Source organism: Moschus berezovskii, chromosome 23, assembly GCF_049115385.1.
Source record: "Moschus berezovskii isolate FMDL1 chromosome 23, NW_MosBer_1.0, whole genome shotgun sequence".
NCBI lineage: Eukaryota > Metazoa > Chordata > Mammalia > Artiodactyla > Moschidae > Moschus > Moschus berezovskii.
Window position 1 is genome coordinate 39685207 of NC_142482.1, and position 6137 is coordinate 39691343.

Sequence of the window (6137 nt, forward strand, 5' to 3'; positions counted from 1 at the left end):
AAAGTGAAAGAGGAGAGTGAAAAGGTTGGCTTGAAGCTCAACATTCAGAAAACAAAGATCATGGCATCTGGTCCCATCACTTCATGGGAAATAGATGGAAAAACAGTGGAAACAGTGTCAGACTTTGTTTTTTTGGGCTCCAAAATCACTGCAGATGCTGATTGCAGCCATGAAATTAAAAGACGCTTGCTCCTTGGAAGGAAAGTTATGACCAACCTTGATAGTATATTAAAAAGCAGAGACATTACTTTGCCGACCAAGGTCCGTCTAGTCAAGGCAATGGTTTTTCCCGTGGTCATGTATGGATGTGAGAGTTGGACTGTGAAGAAAGCTGATCGCCGAAGAATCGATGCTTTTGAACTGTGGTGTTGGAGAAGACTCTTGAGAGTCCCTTATACTGCAAGGAGATCCAACCAGTCCATTCTAAAGGAGATCAATCCTGGATGTTCATTGGAGGGACTGATGCTAAAGCTGAAACTCCAGTACTTTGGCCACCTCATGAGACGAGTTGACTCACTGGAAAAGACTCTGATGCTGGGAAAGGTTGGGGGCGGGAGGAGAAGGGGACGACGGAGAATGAGATGGCTGGATGGCATCACCGATTCTGTGGACATGAGTTTGAGTGAACTCCGGGAGTTGGTGATGGACAGGGAGGCCTGGCGTGCTGTGATTCATGGGGTCGCGGAGAGTCGGACACGACTGAGCGACTGAACTGAACTGAACTGAACTGAAAATGAGTTAATGAAGTTAGGACAGTGGGTTATAAACCTCCTTATGAAGGGATGTGTTTTCCTAGACTCTTGAAACCTCACTAGGAAGATAGAGTTGTTAAAGACACCAAATAAAATTAGAGAAAAAAGTTTCAAAGAAAATGTTAGTATCTTAACTTAGAATTTTGTGACTTCAAAGGGGAGGAAACAGGAAGCTGTAGGTAAGCTGTGGTAGGAGTGAAGGCTGATTTCTAACCAAATGTCAAGAGGGAAAAACACAAAAGACAGAAAATTAGTAAGTTAGGAGACAAAGCAATCAGAAGTAACAAGTGTGTCTCTTTGTATCTTGGTTTAACACCTCAGTTGTTAAGGAAAAAATATAACTAGAAAAGTGTGAACATGCCCTGCTGCTGCTGCTGCTGCTGCTAAGTCACTTCAGTCGTGTCCGACTCTGTGTGACCCCATAGACAGAAGCCCACCAGACTCCCCCATCCCTGGGATTCTCCAGGCAAGAACACTGGAGTGGGTTGCCATTTCCTTCTCCAAGATGTTTGATAATGGTAAGAATTATGATTTTTAGAAATATTATAATTGTGAAATTTATGAAGTTATTTTTAGTGATATAGTAAAAATACTACAGATGAAATGATATATTTATAATTTTGTTTAAAATATTCTGCACATACTGGAGGGAACTAGGTGGGAGTATAAATGATGCAAGGCTGATTCCAACTATGTGACACGGGAAAGGCAAAACTACAGAGACAAGAAAACCTAGTGGTAGCTGGTGGGGTGGGTAGGGAGATAAACAGGCAGAACACAGAGGATTTTTAGGGCAATGAAAATACTTTGTATGCTATAATAATAATAATGAATATATGTCATTATGTGCGTGCGTACTCAGTTGCTCAGTCATGTCTGACTCTACAACCCCATGGACTGTAACCTGCCAGGTCCATGGTATTATCCAGGCAAGAATACTGGGGTGGGTTGCCATTTCCTACTCCAAGAGATTTTCCGGACCCAGTGATCGAACCCCTGTCTCCTGTGTTGCCTGCATTGGCAGGCGGATTCTTTACCGATGTGCCACCTGGGAAGCCATATATGTCATTATACATTTGTTCAAAGCATAGTATGTATAACATCAAAAGTGAATACTAAGGAAAACTGTGGACTTTGTAACTATGATGTGTCAATGTGGGTTCATCTTTGGTAAAAAATGTACCATTCTGGTGAGTGGTGTTGATTATTGGGGGAGACAATGTAAGTGTGGAAAATCTCTGTACCTTCCTCTCAATCTTGTTGAAAATCTAAAACTTTTCTAAGACAATAAAGTCTTTAAATATATATATATAAAACAAAAAACAAAACCTGTTCAGTAGAAGGACTCAATAGCAGAATTGAGCTGGCAGAAGAAGGAATTTGAAGATAGTTCAATAGAGTTTATGCAGTATGAAGAACTGGAAGAAATAAGGATAAAAATGTACGAAGAGTCTCAGATACTGTCGGACACCATCTGTGTACCAACATATGCATAATAGGAGTCTCAGAAAAGGAGGAAAGGAAAAAAAAAAGGAGCAGAAAAAAAAATTTTTTTAAGGCTTAAAACTTCCCAAATTTGATGAGAAATATTAATCTGTACACCCAAGAGACATGGCATACTCCATGTAAGATAAGCACAAGGAGATCCACACGAAGACACATTATGGTTAAAAGATTATGAACAAAAGACAAAGAGAAAAACTTAAAAACAAGAAGGGAAAACTCATTACATATTAAACATACACATACCTACACCCAGTAAGAATAACAGCTAACTTTTCATCAGAACAAACAGGGGCCAGAAAGCACTGATATATTGAAAATGAAAAGCTAAAAACACAGAAACCACCAAATAACCTGATAACCAAGAATCCCATATCTTGCAAAATTATTATTTGAAACTGAAGACAAAGACATTCCCAGATAAAGACCCTGAGAGAATTTATTGGTATTAATAGCAGATCTGTGGGGAGGGAGGTGGGAGGGGGGTTCAGGATGGGAGGGACACATGTATACCTGTGGCCAATTCATGTTGATGTATGGCAAAAACCATCACAATATTGTAATTATCCTCCAATTCAAAAAATAGAGCTGTCTTAACAAGAAATATTAAAGTCAGGTTCTTTAGACTGAGAAGAAATGACACCAGCTTATCCAGTCCACATGAAAAAAAGCACCAGGAAAGGTAAGATGAAGGTAATTATGAAAAATATTATAAATGTATTTTTATCTTGCTGCTGCTGCTAAGTCACTTCAGTCGTGTCCGATTCTGTGTGACCCCATAGACGGAAGCCCACCAGGCTCCCCCTTCCCTGGGATTCTCCAGGCAAGAACGCTGGAGTGGGTTGCCATTTCCTTCTCCAATGTGTGAAAGTGAAAGTGAAGTCGCTCAGTCGTGTCCGACCCTTAGCGACCCCATGGACTGCAGCCTACCAGGCTCCTCCATCCATGGGATTTTCTAGGCAAGAGTACTGGAGTGGCTTGCCATTGCCTTCTCCGATTTTTATCTTACCTGACTTAAATTGCATAAAACAATGAATTTATTGTAATGAGCTTATAACATCTACGGATCTATGTTCCTGTGAATAATTGGACAAAGGATGGGGGAGGGAATGGATCTCTTGGAGTAAGGAAATGACAAAAATGGTAATTTGAATCCACAAGAAGAAAGAGGACTGGAAATGCTAAATACAAAGTTTAAAATGAAAGGCTCAAGTATGTTTTTTTCTCTTTTCTCAACTTCTTTAAAAGAAAATTGCATAAATCAGTATGTATGACACTATATTGTCAGCTTTATAATATATACATAGCTGTAATATATATGATAACACAAAGGAGAGAGAGAAAGCTATATCAGCAAGTTTTCTGTGCTTACTGGAGTTAAATTAGTATTTATCCAAAATATATGTTGAGGTAGAGATTGTAATTCCTAAAGAAATCACTATAATTCAAAATTACACTGAGACTGAACAAAATAATTTATATGAGTCATAGCAAATACTTAATAAAAGGCAGTAAGTGAAGGAATAGAGAAAAAGATGTGAAACACATTTAAAAAATGAAAATGGTAAACAAATCCACTCATAATGTGAATGGATTAAACATATATAGTTTTCTATGCTACATAATAAGTGATTACAAACCTAGCACCCCAAATCTACACACATTTATTATCTCACAATTTCTGTGGGTCAGGACTTCAAGCATACCTTAACTGGATTCTCTGCAAGGCTTTTTTTGTTTTCAGTTAAGATGTCAGTTGTGTTGGTATCTGGAGGACTGACTGTAAGATCCACTTCCACACTCACTAAGGACATCAGTAGAATTCAGTTCCCTTTGGTTATATCATAAGACTGAGGGACTTGACTGGGTGTTGACTGAAGGCTGCCTCAGCTCCTAGTGGCCACCCCTCAGTTCCTTATCCCATGGAACTCTGAACATAGCTACTTCCTCAAAGACAGCACAGCAGAACGTCTTAAGAAAGTCTACTAGCAAAACAGACTGGCCGTGTGATCATAGGCATGACATCCTAACACTTTTGCCAAAATGTGGCTGCCTGTGGTCTTAGTTGTGGCATGCGGGATCCAGCTCTCTGACCAGGAGTCGAACCCAGGCCCCCTGTATTGGGAGCTCTGAGTCTTAGCCACTGGACCATGAGGGAAGTCCCTGCTACGTTCTCTTGGTTAGAAACAATTCAAAGGTCCCAGAGACAGTCTCGAGGTGGGGGTTAATAAAAGGTCATAAATATTAGAAGATTGTTGGGGGTCATCTTAGAGTCTGTTTGCCACAGAGGGAAATTCCTTAACCTGATAAAAGAGTGTTTATGAAAAACCTATAACTAATATCGTGTTGTTCACTCACTCAATTGTGTCCAGCTCTGCGACCCCATGGACTGAAGCATGACACTTCTAACATTTTATTTTTTGGCTGTGCTTTCACTTCTAGGTTTGATCCCTGGTTGGGGAACTAAGATCCTGCAAGCCTTGCTGCGCTGCCAAAAGAAAAGCATGTTGGAGAAAGCCTACATTTCTGTGAACAGACTTGGTAGAAACCAGGTCTTTGAGAACTCTGCCAGTGAGAGTGCAGAAGAAAATGAGGAACATCTTATTGGAAACTAGAAAAAGGGGAAATCTTTGTTAAGTATTGATAGTAGTGGAAAGCTCAGCTAAATTATCTCCTGCAGTTATGTGGGAAGAAGAATTTGTAAGAAATGAAACTGGTTATATAGCTAAGGAGATTTGTGAGCAAAGTGTTGGTGCTGCTTGGTTTAATCTTCCTGTTTATGTTACAGTAACCAGATAGTCACGATAATGTGATCACTGACCTAGAGCCAGACATCTTGGAATGTGAAGTCAAGTGGGCCTTAGAAAGCAACACTACGAACAAAGCTAGTGGAGGTGATGGAATTCCAGTTGAGCTATTTCAAGTCTTGAAAGATGATGCTGTGAAAGTGCTGCACTCAATATGTCAGCAGATTTGGAAAACTCAGCAGTGGCCACGGGACTGGAAGAGGTCAGTCTTCATTCCAATCCCAAAGAAAGGCAATGCCAAAGAATGCTCAAACTACCACACATTTGCACTCATCTCACACGCTAGTAAAGTCATGCTCAAAATTCTCCAAGCCAGGCTTCAGCAGTATGTAAACCGTGAACTCCCAGATGTTCAAGCAGGTTTTAGAAAAGGCAGAGGCACCAGAGATCAAATTGCCAACATCCGCTGGATCATGGAGAAAGCAAGAGAGTTTCAGAAAAACATCTATTTCTGCTTCATTGACTATGCCAAAGCCTTTGACTGTGTGGATCACAATAAACTGTGGAACATTCTGAAAGAGATGGGAATCCCAAACCACCTGACCTGCCTCTTGAGAAACCTGTATGCAGGTCAGGAAGCAACAGTTAGAACCGGTCATGGAACAACAGACTGGTTCCAAATAGGAAAAGGTGTACGTCAAGGTTGTATATTGTCACCTTGCTTATTTAACTTATATGCAGAGTACATCATGAGGAACGCTGGGCTGGAAGAAGCACAAGCTGGAATCAAGATTGCTGGGAGAAATATCAATAACCTCAGATATGCAGATGACACTACCCTTATGGCAGAAAGTGAAGAGGAACTCAAAAGCCTCTTGATGAAAGTGAAAGAGGAGAGTGAAAAGGTTGGCTTGAAGCTCAACATTCAGAAAACAAAGATCATGGCATCTGGTCCCATCACTTCATGGGAAATAGATGGAAAAACAGTGGAAACAGTGTCAGACTTTATTTTTTTGGGCTCCAAAATCACTGCAGATGCTGATTGCAGCCATGAAATTAAAAGACGCTTGCTCCTTGGAAGGAAAGTTATGACCAACCTTGATAGTATATTAAAAAGCAGAGACATTACTTTGCC

At 40.3% G+C, this 6137-nt stretch overlaps 1 long non-coding RNA gene across 7 annotated transcripts in view; it reads left to right on the forward strand.

Annotated features, from left to right (window-relative positions):
- Nucleotides 1-5869, forward strand: part of LOC148774150 (uncharacterized) — a 29679-nt gene extending 23810 nt beyond the window's left edge. For 4 of the 7 annotated variants that reach the window (XR_016035999.1, XR_016035995.1, XR_016035993.1 and 1 more), the window contains exons 3-4: nucleotides 1074-1270; nucleotides 4698-5390. This is a non-coding gene — a long non-coding RNA (uncharacterized LOC148774150). Of the gene's footprint in view, nucleotides 1-1073; nucleotides 1271-4697 lie in introns of all 7 variants that reach the window. The other 3 variants (XR_016035996.1, XR_016035997.1, XR_016035994.1) reach the window with 3 other exon arrangements.
- The last annotated feature ends 268 nt before the right edge of the window (nucleotides 5870-6137 follow it).